This window comes from Bombina bombina, chromosome 1 (genome assembly GCF_027579735.1).
Source record: "Bombina bombina isolate aBomBom1 chromosome 1, aBomBom1.pri, whole genome shotgun sequence".
NCBI classification, from domain to species: Eukaryota; Metazoa; Chordata; class Amphibia; order Anura; family Bombinatoridae; genus Bombina; species Bombina bombina.
Genome location: NC_069499.1, coordinates 1,019,922,504 through 1,019,937,743, shown reverse-complemented (window position 1 = coordinate 1,019,937,743; position 15,240 = coordinate 1,019,922,504). Strand labels below are relative to the sequence as shown.

The 15,240-nt window shown below is 37.0% G+C and overlaps 1 protein-coding gene and 1 long non-coding RNA gene across 2 annotated transcripts in view; one reads left to right on the top strand and one right to left on the bottom strand.

Annotated features, from left to right (window-relative positions):
* Positions 1–15,240, top strand: part of L3MBTL1 (L3MBTL histone methyl-lysine binding protein 1) — a 193,583-nt gene that overhangs the window by 18,081 nt on the left and 160,262 nt on the right. The window lies entirely within an intron of this gene.
* Positions 7,302–15,240, bottom strand: part of LOC128661618 (uncharacterized) — a 69,452-nt gene continuing 61,513 nt past the window's right edge. The window contains exon 4 of the long non-coding RNA XR_008402617.1: positions 7,302–7,582. This is a non-coding gene — a long non-coding RNA (uncharacterized LOC128661618). The remainder of the gene's footprint in view (positions 7,583–15,240) is intronic.

Below are 15,240 nucleotides of genomic sequence, written 5' to 3'. Positions count from 1 at the left end.
AGCTATTAAATAGTTAATAACTATTTAATAGCTATTGTACCTAGTTAAAATAAATTGAAAGATGCCTGTAAAATAAAAATAAATCCTAAGATAGCTACAATATAATTATTATTTATATTGTAGCTATATTAGGGTTTATTTTAAAGGTAAGTATTTATTTTTAAATAGGATTAATTTATTTAATAAGAGAAATATTATTTAGATTTATTTAATTAATATTTAAGTTAGGGGGGTGTTAGTGTTAGACTTAGGTTTAGGGGTTAATAATTTTATTACAGTGGCGGCGGTGTAGGGGGGGCAGGATAGGGGTTAATAAATTTATTATAGGTTGCGGCGGTATGGGGGGGGCAGGATAGGGGTTAATAAACTTATTATAGGTGGTGACAGTGTAGGGGGGCAGATTAGGTGTTAATAAGTTTAATATAGGTTGCGGCGGGGTCCGGGAGCAGCGGTTTAGGGGTTAAACTATTTATTTAGTTGCGGCGAGGTCCGGGATCGTCAGGATAGGGGTTAATAAATGTATTATAGGTGGCGGTTATATAGGGGGAGCAGGATAGGGGTTACTAGGTATAATGTAGGTGGCGGCGGGGTCCAGGAGCAGCAGTTTAGGGGTAATACATTTATAAGAGTTGCGGCGGGGTCTAGGAGCGGCAGTTTAGGGGTTAATAACTTTATTGAGTTGCGGGGGGCTCCGGGGGCGCCGGTATAGGGGTAGAACAGTGTAGTTAGTGTGGGTGCTTAGTGACAGGCTAGCAATAAAGCTGTAAAAAAGCCGAAGAGCAGCGAGATCGGATGAGTGATAACTATCACAGTCCGCTGCTCATCGCTCCGTACTTGGTGCGCGGCTTTTTGACAGCTTTATTGATAACTTAGGCGAAATTTTGAAGGTCCGCGGCTGCAATGGTAGGCAAGCTTAGGCGGGCGTAGGCGGGCGTATTGGGCCGGCGAAGGCAGGTAAAGTAAACGCGTTGATAACTACCCCCCATAGTGTATACTAGCTAAATGTGTGACAAATACATTTAATTTACCATTGACTGTGTTTCGGATGACTGTATGTGTGACAGAAACCCCCATTGTTAACAGTGTGTGTGGTAATAGCTAAATGGAATAAAAACAGAATAGAACTCAAAAATTCTTTAAAAAATAAAACAGTACAAGGTATTTATGTTTTAGTAAATGATGGTAAAAACATAGAAACAGAGACATGTGCAAGTTATTATTCTGTTAAACTTCTAGTAGATAAAGTATCATATTCACATTTGGTGACAAACTAAATTTAAAAATTATGCACAAAGCAAAATTTATGCTTACTTCTTTCAGGATGATGAGAGTCCATAGCGCCATAACGTGTGAGATAGAATTTCTGCCACTAGGTAGAGTCAAAGAACCCCAAAACAAGAGTTTTAACCTCACCCACCTCATCACCCCACTCAGTTTAACATATAACGGAGCAGAGAGAAAAGGAGACAGGTAGGAAAGAAAAGCAGTGTAATTAGAGGTACAAATAATAAAATGCCACCACAGAGAAAAAATATCAGGGTGGGGGCTTGTTGACTCTCATTATCCGGACAGAAAAGAAAAGATCAGGTAAACATGAATTTTGTTTTCTTTCATTAGATTATAAGAGTCCACAGTGCCATAACGTGTGGGATTGAATACTCAAGCTGTGTGTCCACATTAAAGAACGGGTGGGACAAAAAAACGGCACATTTTATTTAACAGACACTGCTGCCTGTAGGACTTTTTTGAGAAATCAAACACATCAAAACAGTAAAATTTGGAAAATTTGGAAAAAGTATGTAGAGAAGACCATGTTGCAACTTTGCAAATCTGTTACAAAGCTTCAAAGGCTAGTTGAATAAACTGTGATATGTTTTGGCAGATACTTTCCCCCCACCAAGTAAGCTTTGTGAATTATCTGTTTGAGCCATGAAGTCAAAGCTACAGCAGTAGCCTTCTGACCCTTTCGAGGACCAGAACAGTGAACAAACAGGCTAGATGATTGTCTAAAGTCCATAGTAGCCTGAAGGTAAAATGCTCTGGCTACCTCAAGATTATGGATAAGTCTCTCTTTAGAATCAGAATGACCAGGACACAAAGAAGGAACAATAATTTCCTGATTGATATGTTCAGATGAAACCACCTTAGAAAGAAAATCCTATTTATTTCATGTAATTGGCAAGAGTCCATGAGCTAGTGACGAATGGGATATACAATCCTACCAGGAGGGGCAAAGTTTCCCAAACCTCAAATGCCTATAAATACACCCCTCACCACATCCACAATTCAGTTTTACAAACTTTGCCTCCTATGTAGGTGGTGAAGCAAGTTTGTGATAAGATTTCTACGTTGATATGCGCTTCTCAGCATTTTGAAGCCCGATTCCTCTCAGAGTACAGCGAATGTCAGAGGGACGTGAAGGGAGTATCACCTATTGAATTCAATGATTTTCCAAACGGGGTCTATTTCATAGGTTCTCTGTTATCGGTCGTAGAGATTCATCTCCTACCTCCCTTTTCAGATCGACGATATACTCTCATATACCATTACCTCTACTGATAACTGTTTCAGTACTGGTTTGGCTATCTGCTATATGTGGATGGGTGTCTTTTTTGGTAAGTATGTTTTTTATTACTTAAGACACCCCAGCTATGGTCTGGCACTTTATGCATTTATATAAAGTTCTAAATATATGTATTGTACTTATATTTGCCATGAGTCAGGTTCATGTATTTCCTTGTGCAGACTGTCAGTTTCATATTTAGGGAAAATAAAGATATTAAGAAATATTTTTCTTACCTGGGGTTTAGTCTCTATTTCAATTGACCACTTCAAATTGTGGGCAGTACTAGGCCCGCGGGTGTGCCAAATGCTGGACTTTATTGCGACATTTTTGGCACGAGAAAAGTACATCCGTTGATGCAAGTTCGTCATTTCCGGCGTCGTAGTTTATGCCTAAGCCTTAAAAACGGTTGCGTCGTTAGTGACGCAAGTGTGTCATTTCCGGATATTGTTGGCTCCAAAAAATGTTCAGTTACGTTGTGTGTCATACTTGCCGCCAAATTTTTTCATTAATTTAATACCCCATTGCTATTTGCCTCTTGCCTTTTTCTATGTCAGAGGGCTATGCTGTTTGCATTTTTTTCCCATTCCTGAAACTGTCATATAAAGAAATTGACACATTTTGCTTTATATGTTGTTTTTTATTTTACATTTTGCAAGATGTCTCAGTCTGATCCTGTCTCAGAAGTATCTGTTGGAACTTTGCTGCCTGATGTCGGTTCTACTAAAGCTAAGTGCATTATATTTCCGAATGTCATTATATTGGTTATCATGATAAACTTTTACATGCAGATATTGTGTCCATCAGTAAATAGTACATTTCCTGTTGTTGTTCCTTTAACTTTTAATGTACATGTTATACCTATGAAATTTAAAGAATTTATTACTGATTCTGTTCAGAAGGCCTTGTCTGCTATTCTGCCTTCTAATTAATATAAAGGTCTTTTAAAACTCCTCATAAGGTTGATGAAATTTCAAATGACCGACAATATAATTAATTATCCTCTTCTGATGAGGATCTATCTGATTCAGAAGATCTTTCCTCAGATATTGACACTAACAAATCTACTTATTTATTTAAAATGAAGTATTTTCGTTCTTTGTTAAAGAAGTGTTAATTATTTTGGATATCATGGAAACTAGTCTTTTTGATATTAGAACTTTACTTTTTCTTCTAAGTAAAGAAGATTTGTATTTGAAGTATTTCTAACACAAATTTAGCTTTAGCGCAGTTGGTCTAGCGCACTTTTGTGTTAGAGTGCGAGCGATAACAATGAAAGGCTTTTTTAGCGTGCCCCATAGAAGTCTATGGGGAAAGGGAGCCACTGCTGTCACAATATCCAACCCCCAGATGTTAGTGCTCACAAGCAATAAAAAATGATTGTTCCACTTTTAATATAGGCTAGATTAGAAGTGAGTGTGTATGTGTGTGATACTGTTCTTGAGATAAACTACTCACTTACTGTATGTTTGTGGTAGCCGTGTGTTATGTGTGTTTGTTAAAGAAGTGTTAATTATTTTGGATATCATGGAAACTAGTCTTCTTGATATTAGAACTAGTGAATTCTGTTTTTAAACCTCCTGTGGTTACTCCAGAGGTTTTTTCCTGTTCCTCATGCTATTTCTGTTATGATTTCTAAGGAATAGAATTAGCTGGGTGCTTCTTTTATTCCTTCTTCAAGGTTTAAAAAATTGTATCCTTTTACCAACAATTTCTATAGAGTTTTGGGAAAAAATCCTCAAAGTTGATGGGGCTATTTCTACTCTTGCTGAACATACCTCTATTCCTATGGAAGATAGTACGTAAAGGGACACTGAACCCAAATATTTTCTTTCGTGATTCAGATAGAGCATGCAATTTTAAGCAACTTACTAATTTACTCCTATTATCAATTTTTCTTCGTTCTCTTTCTATCTTTATTTAAAAAAGAAGGCATCTAAGCTTTTTTTCTTGGTTCAGTACTCTGGACAGCACTTTTTTTATTGGTGGATAAATTTTTCTACCAATCAGCAAGGACAACCCAGGTTGTTCACCAAAATGGGCCGGCATCTAAACTTACATTCTTGCATTTCAAATAAAGATACCAAGAGAATAAAGAAAATGTGATAATAGGATTAATTTAGAAAGTTGCTTAAAATTTAATGCTCTGTCTGAATCATGAAAGAAAAAATTTGGGTTCAGTGTCACTTTAAGTTCCTTTAGATAGGAAACTTGTATCTTATCTAAGGAAAGCTTATTTATATTCAGGTCGTCTCAGGCCTGCAATTTTCTTTGGCTGATGTTGCAGCTGCATCAACTTGTTTGTTGAAGATTTAGCGCAACAAGAATTGGATTCTGATTTATCTAGTATTGCTCGCTTACTGCAACATACTAATCAGTTCTGATGCCATTTTTTTATATCATCAAGATTGATGTTAGATCTATGTCTTTAGCTATTTTTAGCTACAAGAGTTTTGAGGCTTAAATCTTGGAATGCTGATATGACTTTTTAAGTCTAGATTGCTATCTCTTTCTTTCCAAGGTAATAAGAGACCTAAGGGTAAATATAAAGCTTCTAAATCGTTTTCGTTCTTTTTGTCAAATAAGGAACAGAAACCTAATCCTTCCCTATGGAATCTGTTTCCAATTGGAAACCTTCATTAAATGGAATAAATCCAACCCATTTAAGAAACCAAAAGCCAGCCCCTAAGTCCGCATGAAGGTGCGACTCTCATTCTAGCTCAGCTGGTAGGGGGCAGATTAAGGTTTTTTTCAAGAAAGTTTTGGATAAATTTGGTCCAAAATTGTAGTCAGACGAGCCGAGTCAGGAGCCAAAGTGAGTAGTCAGACGAGCTGGAATCAGGAACAAGGAGAACAGCAGAGTCAGGAACAAGCCAGGGATCAGGAACCAGGAGGGATGTCAGACAGCCAGGTAATACACAGGAGCTCTTACAAACAGGTTTGAGACAACGCAAGGGCAAAGCATTCTGAACAGAGGCCCTTTAAATAATAAGTGATGACATCACAACTCTGAGACTGCATCCTGTCTCACACGGATGATGTACACCAGTCTGGCCATAAAAGGAAATGAGCAGCATCACACAGTATGCACCACAGTCAGCAATAGAGGTGAGTAAAATGGCTGCCAGTGACAGCAGCACATGGCAAACTAAACAGGGAAAACACCCTGACACCATCCTCAAACAAATGGACAGACCGAGAGGATTAATCAGGACATGGAGGCTTACATTCTTGCCTTTGTGAATCTCCAACAATCAAACTGGTCTGATCTGCTGCCTCTAGCCAAACTCGCTCTAAACATCCACTGGCATTCTTCGCTATGCTGAAGTCCTGGGTTATTAACCTAAGATATTCCCTCTCAAATCCTCTTCAAGTAGTGTACCGGCAGCAGAATGCCGTGTCTGAGAGTTATTCAGACACTGGCGCCAAATACGTACTGTTCTATGTGCTTTCTTGGCGCCACTTCTGGCGTTGTTGTGTCGCTTCGCTTGCGTCACTTTTGGCCTTAAATATCAGAACTGCCATACTCTCTTTGCTTGAGTGTAGTTTCCTTTTACCTTTATTTGAGCTTTTGTGATTATCAAGATATTTGGCTTTGAACTCGGATTGGACACTGACTTTGTCTTCTCTGACTTCCTTTTGTTACCTTGAAAGATTGGACTGATACCTGGCTTTGAACTCGGATTGGACTGTCAGTATATACCAGGGTTATAATACAATTTATTTATTATTATTCTTTAAAATAACCTCCAATTAAAATGTATATACAAAACAATTGAAATTAATATTTATTCCTAAATTCTTGATATTAGTTAAATTTATAAACTCATTGAAATATATTTATATAGAAACTAGAATAGATTATGAATCAACTATACATGCTTATGCTGTTATAATATTCTTTACAAAGTAAATAAAACATATATCTCTAAAATGGACCTTACTTACAATGAAAAATATTGCAATAAAATACCAGAATCTTCTATAATTAGCCAATAACTCTAATTCAATGCCCAATATGTATTACAAACTTACTCTGATTAATTTACCACAATCAGAGATTTAAATACCATAACCAATTTATATGAGATTCCACAATAATAAACCTGACTTAGAGATATGAAATACAAAAGACCTTTATCTAGTAAATAAGAGTATTTAGCATTAATGTGACTAGTTAAAACTACACAGGACTATTGATCTAAACTTAAAATACAAAAATATGCTCTTTATGTAACAGCTGCAATCTAACTGTAGCAACAATGAATGTATTTGCTTTAAAATATTAAATTATAATCACTGCCATACTTTACCACATAAGCCAAATAAGCCAATTAAATGTTTTAGCTTATTCAGATAGATCCGGTTTCACCTCATATGAAGAGAGAAAAGGACATTTTTGCTTATAAAGACTGTGTTTCCAACAGGACAACAAGGTTATCAGTCAAAATTTTAGCATGCAAAGACCAAGACCATTTCTATTCCCTTGCATAAGGTTATATCATGTGATACACCCCACCCCTTTTTATTCTAATCATTAGTGAACTTTTTGGATACGCTCCATGGTGCAGTCTGTGATAGGCCCTTCTGGAGCTGAACATCTCTTATTGGCTTACTTGGAACATATGGTTATTTGATACTATAATTCCATTTGGTTGCAATTCTTGCATAAACCACTAGATGGCAGCAGACAACCAGAAATGCAGTCTCACCATCAATACCACTGCAGTCTAGTATCTAACCTTTAAAATGTTTATTAAATATACTTTAATTTTCAGTATTAATAAACTTATCTGGTCAACATATATAGCCCATTTAATATAATTGAAAATTTACAATTTGAGATCAAACACGAGTATATTATCAATTATATGTTAAAATATGCCTATTGGAGTCTCATTCCTTTTCAATATAAATATAGTCCACATCTTTGTACATCTCTTGATAGTGTTATTTTGAGTGCATGAAAAACACAATTTACATATCATTTCTGGGACAATTTACTGTTTTCTCCTCGGTCTGAAATGAAAGAAACAATGTTGTTAGTCTAACACAGTTAAACATTTTAGATCAATTATATAGCTACTTATTAAATTCAGCAAATATTCATATTTAATATTATACAAACAGACAATTTCATATTAATTTATTTGTACCTTTTATTTGGACAGTCTGAGGCACATATTAAATATTTGAAAACTATACATCTGGAATTCGTGGATTCAACTCAGCGTGGGGTAATCAACTCTTACTCTTGTATGTAAAGTGGTTCCCCCTCATGAAAAACCTGTTTTTTATGCATATACTTAAAGGGACAGTACACTGTAAAATTGTTTTTCCATTAATGTATTTTAAATGTCTTGTTATACCAACTGCAGGGTATAAAATATTTGAGAAATTGCATTTTCGGGTTTATTTGTGTATCTGAAGTAGCAGGTTTTGTGCTTTGAAACCACAGCCTATTACAATGGGTTGAGCTTCAGGTAATATCAGATCTCATTATGTTATCACTTTTATGTGCACAGACTTGCTTCCTTATCTTATATTTGTCTAGAAAACCAAAGCTCAATACTTAGAGAGAACAATGGAAAATTATCATTTTATTACTTAACTATCCTGCATTCCACTGAAAGTGTAATCTCTTCTGCTGACTGTGTTTACTTAGGCTTGTCAATAGCGTATACGCCAGTATCAAAACTTTCAGTATAGGTTGGGAAACCACAAGCTAAATCAGCTATTTCAAATGCTGAAATATGAGTAAAGCAGCTACTTGCAACCAATTTAATACACTCTAGCAGGTAAAAAGGATCATTGGGAATAATTTAAAGGGGAGAAAGTTTTTGGGTGAACTGTCCCTTTAAGCTTCAAAGAGGTTATTATAGACAGAAAATCTCTTTGTAATGAACAACCTTCACTAATTGAGCAAATGTATATGCTAAGATTACTTTGAAAACAAATCCTTTGATGAGTTGGGACAGAGGGTTGCAATGCGTCCTTGACTACAAGAAAAGGAAGGGGGGGGGGTTGTAGTTACCCAGCCCAGCCCATCTGACAAAGAACTGTGACTTATAGTAATCAGGCTGAAACAAACAGTTTTATATATAAAATGAATTATTAGTCTTATTATATATCTATGTGTAGCTAAATATACATATAATATAATATAATATATATATATATATATATATATATATATATATATATATATATAACTAACACTCACAGATATCCTGACATAACCCCCCCCCCCTTCCAACTTTAAATAGATGTAGGACACATGTATTTGATTGGGTTAAAGTCAGTGGTATTTGGTGAGTGTATTGATGGTATCCATCATAGACAACCTTATTATGAAGAGAGTCTGTTATTTTTGAGTCCTCATGCTCGTTAGTTAGGCATCTTTAAACTACAATACTTCTTTAGTGCATTTGGGGATATGACACTTCATTCTCCCTCTGTGACTTGTAGTTGGGATCTAGGATGGTACGCTCGCAACTGATTAATATGGACCCATTTATCCATAAAAGTATCATTTTTAGGGATCCTTATTTTATAGGCATCTAGAGATATTTTGTCAGTAATGACAAAAGGACCCTTATATGATGGAAGGAATTTCTTCTACTTAACCTGATCTCTTCTAAAGTTATAAAGATAAACTTTATAATTTATTTCATATTCCTTTTGGACGTCTTGAGATCATAATAGGTTTTAGCGGCAGTTGTAGACTTTTCTATGTTCCTTTGAGCAAATGCAAAGGCACATTGCAGGTACTTTCTTAAGTTCTCCACATATTGATGTGTATTGGCAGCATTTATCAAGTTCTGGTCTGATGTACGGTATAATAGATGTTGAGGTAGAACCATTCTTCTACCAGTCATCAATTCAAAATGTGACATCTTAGTAGCACTACTTGGAGTTGCTCTTAATGCCATTAGGACTAGAGGTAATTTTACATCCCAGTCTTTACCTGTTTCACTCACAAACCTTTCAAGGATTTTCACAATGGACTGGTTGTAACGCTCTACACCACTACTTGAGGCAGCTCTATATGCAATATGGAGCTTTCTTTTGACCCCTAGTATTTTCCACATTTTAGTCATCACTTTGCTAGTGAAGTGGGTTCCCCAATCGGATTCGATTCTTTGGTGCAAACCAAATCTGGAAAACATGTGGTTGATGAGCAATGCTGCGCATGTTTCAGCACTATTGTTAGGTGCACTGAGGCACTCTACCCATTTAGTGAATAGGCATGTTACTGTCAACATATATTTGTTACCTCTTGTTGACCTAGTTACTGGACCGATAAAATCAGTTTGGATATCTGACCAGGGCATCACCATCTACCTTTTCTGCAATGACGCTCTATGCGTTGGTGCAGTGGGTTGGAACTGTGGACAGATTAAACAACCTTGACAATAGGTTTGAACATCCTTCAACATATGTGGCCAAAAGGCGTAGTCACACAATATTTCATACGTTAATTTGGCACCACGATGACCAGATGTGGGAGCATCATGGGCATGTTGAAGCATGAGCCCTCTGAACTTTGTAGGTACCACCCATTGGTGGATGCCAGTTTTGGAGGTTCTAATTAACAAACCATCCTGTAACTTGAATTGTGATCTGGACTTCATTAAAGGGCCACTGTAAGTAAATATTTTCTATGCCTGTTACTAACTAACTACCCCAAATGCGCTTTTTATCAATAGCATTTCATTAACATATCTCTACCGTATATCAGAAATCTTGTCTGCAAATTTAATTGTTTTCCAAACCCACTCCGTGGGTATCCTTTGCTCTGTACCAATCCGCTTACAATACCTAGGTTTCAAAATGGCGCTTTAAACACAAAGTTATTGGTTTAAGTATTTTGAACACGCACTGCTGAAAATAGTGGGCAGGATAACGTGACATCATCGGCGAATAAAAGATATAACTTTTAGAACGTTATGAAACTTCGTTTTGGAGAAAATATAGGTCAGTAGGTTTTAATTAATGTTTATTAACTTTAATATGTTAGTTGTTTAGCTTAAAAATTATAACAGTAAGTAATCCTTTAAGATGCTAAGATATTCCTTGCCAATATCATCCTTTTTTTAGATGGGGTTGCTTTCAGGATCTTCTATGGGGTCTTATTTTTTACTAGTGATCAGGTCCTCACTAGGAGAATCCTGACTCCATTGTACCAGGTTAGGCTTATTTTGTTGTTTAGCCTGGTTTCTGGTAATGACTTCTACCTGAATTGTACCCATTAAGTGGTCGATATTAAGGCGTTCTCCAGTTATGGCTCCTTGTTTGGCTAATGAATCCGCAAAATCATTACCTTCCTTGTCAGGACCTAGAATCCTGGAATGACCCTTGGTCTTTTTCCAGTGTATGGTTAAACATTGGACACCACTAGATTATCAATCTCGCAGAAAAACTTGCCATGTTTGACTGGTTTGTTGTTAGTTTTCTGCATGCCACTTCTTTTCCAAGTTGGCAGGTATTCAACAAAACTGTCACGGGCATAATTTGAGTCGGTAATGATCACAAATTCATGAATACCTTGTTCAATAGCCATTTCAATGGTTTTTAGAACAGCAAGTGAGTTATGCAACTTGACTGGATCTTGGTCCAATGATGAAACAGACAGAAATATTTGGGAATCTATTTAACCAAGTTATATCAATGCCGGTGACTAATCTGTGTTCATTATCAATAGTAGCATGGTAAGAACAACCATCAACATATACCCAAGGTAAGGTTTGACAATTGTCCTTATTGTATATTTTATATGGGGAAAGCAATTGTTCATCCAGGAAATCATCTTCTAATAACTCTTCCCCATGATCCTTAGCAGTACAGTCATTGAGCTCAGCAAGCCCCTGTGTGACTGGATTCTTTTTTGTTTTGCTTATAGCGAATTTCTAAAGGCCAGCCTTTTAAGGAAAGAGTCCAAGCTGTTATGCGGCTATTAGACAGATTCCCATCTCTTATTCTATCACTTTGCAGATATAGCAAAGGCTGGTGGGCTGTTTCTACAATAATTTTCTCGCCCTGTATATAGCTGCGGAGATATTGTAAAGAGAGGGCATTTTCGTAATAACTAAATTTTATTTCTACTGGGGATAAAGTTTTGCTCGTATAAGCAATGACTTTACTTAGATTATCATGCTTTTGGTACAAAACAGCACTCATGCTTATATCTGTGTAATCTGTTTCTAAGTAGAAAGGTTTACCCCCTTCAGGGTATGCTAAGCAAGGTGCTTGAGTGTGTTTCCTCTTCAGTTCTCTGATGGCTGTCTCTTGAGCCTCATTCCAGTGCCATTCCACATCCTTCTTTAGAAGAAGTAGCAGTGGTTTAGCTAATTCTGCATAATTATCAATAAATTTGCGAGAATAATTTGTCATACCCAGGAATGATCTCAATTCTTTTAAGTTATTTGGGTTCTTAGAATTTATTATAGCTTCCACATTTTTCTTCTGAGGATTCAACCCTTGAGAAGTAACTTCATGTCCCAAGAAGTTTACACAAGTGTGGCACCATTGAGCTTTTTGTAGGAATAATTTGACACCTGCCCTTTTAAGTTGGCTGAGGACATGTATAAGTTCTGTGATGTGTTTCTCAAAGTCTGTGCTTTTGATTAAAACATCCTCAACATAAGATAAGGTCCCCCTTTCCAGGGCATCAGGCATAGCTTTATGCATGAATACAGCAAGTTCATGTCCTGAATTTATGTATCCAAATGAGAGCCTTTTGGAATGAGAATGCAAGCTTATACCAGTTCTCCTCATGTACCTTAATGGTCCAATATCCCTGTGTACAATCAATGGCAACAAATATTTGGATCCCTGCATCTGCGCTAGGCACTGGTTATTGTATGGCACAGGCCAGCCAGACATGTACATTCATTTGTTTAGCTGTCTTAAGTCAGCACACAAACACAATTGTCTATTGGGCTTAAGAACACCTAGAATAGGATTGTTATAAGAGCTATGCATCTGTCTGATGATACCCCTTTCTTACAAGTTCCTTATGATTTTTGCAAGAGAATCATATGAGGCTAAAGGAAGGCTGTACTGTTAAACAAAGACAGGTGGTGCACTGGGATCTGTTTGGGTTCTTGCAATGTGCAAGTCTGTAGTCCCACAGTCATAAGAATCCCTAGCAAAAATATCCTTGTACTCCATCAGGAGATCTCGTAGCTGTCGGCGTTCATCATCACTGGAACAGCCATTAGCTTAAGAGATTTGCTCTTCGACTATTTGCTGAAATCCTGGAAAGGTTTCAGGCTGTCCTATCTCATAGGCTTCTTCCAACCTAGAGGTGAGATCCCCTTGATTATGATTTACATTGCCCCCCAAAATTCTGGGTATTCAGGTATTCTTGCTGCTTGATTGGCTGATCAAATACTAGGGAGGCTTCTTCAATTTTACAGATGCCTTCCTCTGAGCTGAAAGGATAAATAGACTGAATTGTAAACAATCCCTCTGGCATAGATGCAAAGGATTGTTCTATTAACTGTTCTTCAGTTAAGTATCCTTCAGGTATTAGCCCAATTACATTATTCTGTAATCCAAAAGTATAATAACTGGATTCTAGAGCATATCCTATAGTAGTTCCCTTGGGCAAGGTGATATCCTGTGGGGTCATGTTATGCACAATAACATGTATTGGAATAGTTCCATTATTTACCATAGGAGTATGGGTCATTGTTATACCCAGATTTTGCATTCTATGGGGGATGCATATTAGTGTTTCACACTTCAAAAGCACACCAATGTGTTGGTAGTAGCAGGCTGCAGATTCAAATAGGTGTGGCAGCTCACCTCTCAGGTAGTACTGTGATGCTGGAGATGGAAAATGAGACACAGAAAAAAAGCACTACATGTGCAGACTGTTAAAAATATAACACACAATATTTTCAGTGGTACAATTTTATGCCTGATGAAACGGTGCAAAACCGAGAAACGCGTTGCATTATTGGGGTCACTGTCAACCCCTTTTTTATCCACCTAACACAGCAATTGTTCTGTTGTGTTTTTTAACTTTTGTTTTTAATAAATATTTGTATTTTACTGGAAATACGCCTTGGAGTGGATATCTTTACCTACCTACTGCCCTGCTGATACATAAGAGTCTCTCTACCTTTTTGGGACTTTGTGTTACCTATTGGAGCCATTTGATTACAGCATTAAGAAATCTGATCTGGGGTGAGCTGCTACACCTGCCTAAAATTTGCAGCTTGTTTCTACCAGCACATAAGTGTGCTCATGGAGTATGTGAGTAACCATCTGTACCACTGAAAATATTGTTTGTTATATTTTTAACAGTCTGCACATGTAGTGCTTTTTTTCGGTGTCTCCTTTTCCATCTCCAGCATCACAGTACTACCTGAGAGGTGAGCTGCCACACCTATTTGAATCTGCAGCCTGCTACTACCAGCACATTGGTGTGCTTGTGAAGTGTGTGAGTACCCATTTGGCTCTACTACTGTTATTACTGATTTTTATATTTGTTGATCCTACACATGAGGCGCCCCTCTATTTTCTTCTATTCCTCATAGTTATACCCGGACCAGTCGGCGAGGAGGAGGCAGCCACTACAGGGCTTTTTCCACTTGGTTTTGAAAAGGACTCATTTTTGCCTTGATTTTGTAATTATATTTGGACTTCCCTCATTTGAGAGGATTTTATTTCATTTTTTCTTTTATTTTGTTTTATTTTTTTATCTGTATTGTATACACAATTACCAATTTGCATTTTTTAAAGAGTATATAGATTAATATCACTATCTATATTATCACTAGCGCCCCCTTACTTTGCTGTAAGGCTATATATACATATTAGTGTTTCAGAAGTTTTTAATTTGTGACCTCTTTTTACCTGTAAGGATAAGAGGAATTTATCAACCCCAGCAGGGATTACAACATCGTTAGACACCTGCATATTCACAGCATATGGTAATTGCTGGTTTGATTTCAGGGCTGCATTTTCATCCTGAAATACTTCAGGGTCCCCCTTTAAATTGCTCCAGAGGCAAAGGTTAATCAAATCTATTTGTATGGCGTAGCTATGTAAGAGATCGTTGCCAATATATATTTGATTATGGGGGTTATTTAAAACTAAAAACAGGTGCTTTGCTGATTTATTAACTATAGAGATAGATAATAAACATTTAGCTGTGACATTATAGCTTTCAGACCTGTCATCCAGGCCATGGACACAGTGGTATTGGGGAGAAAGATATTTAATCACCTTAGGTTCAGCGATCTGTGCTAATAAACCTTCGCTTATGTAGCTAGCTTTCTGTTTTAAGTTTAAATTAGCCAGAGGTCAGAGGTTTAGAGGTTAATAACTTTATTTAGTGGCGGCGGTGTTGGGGAGCGGCAGAATAGGGTTTTTTAGCTTTATTATAGTATCGGCAATGTTGGGGTGCGGGAGAATAGGGGTTAATAACTTTATTATAGTGGTGGCGATGTTGGGGAGCGGCGGAATAGGGGTTAATAACTTTTTTTTAGTGGCGGCGATGTCGGGAGCGGCAGATTAGGGTTTAATAACTTTATTTAGGTGTCGGCGTGATGGGGGTAGCAGATTAGGGGTGTTTAGACTAGGGGTTTATGTTAGGGTGTTAGGTTTAAACGTAACTTTTTTCCCCATAGACATCAATGTGGTTGTGTTATGGCGATTGTCAT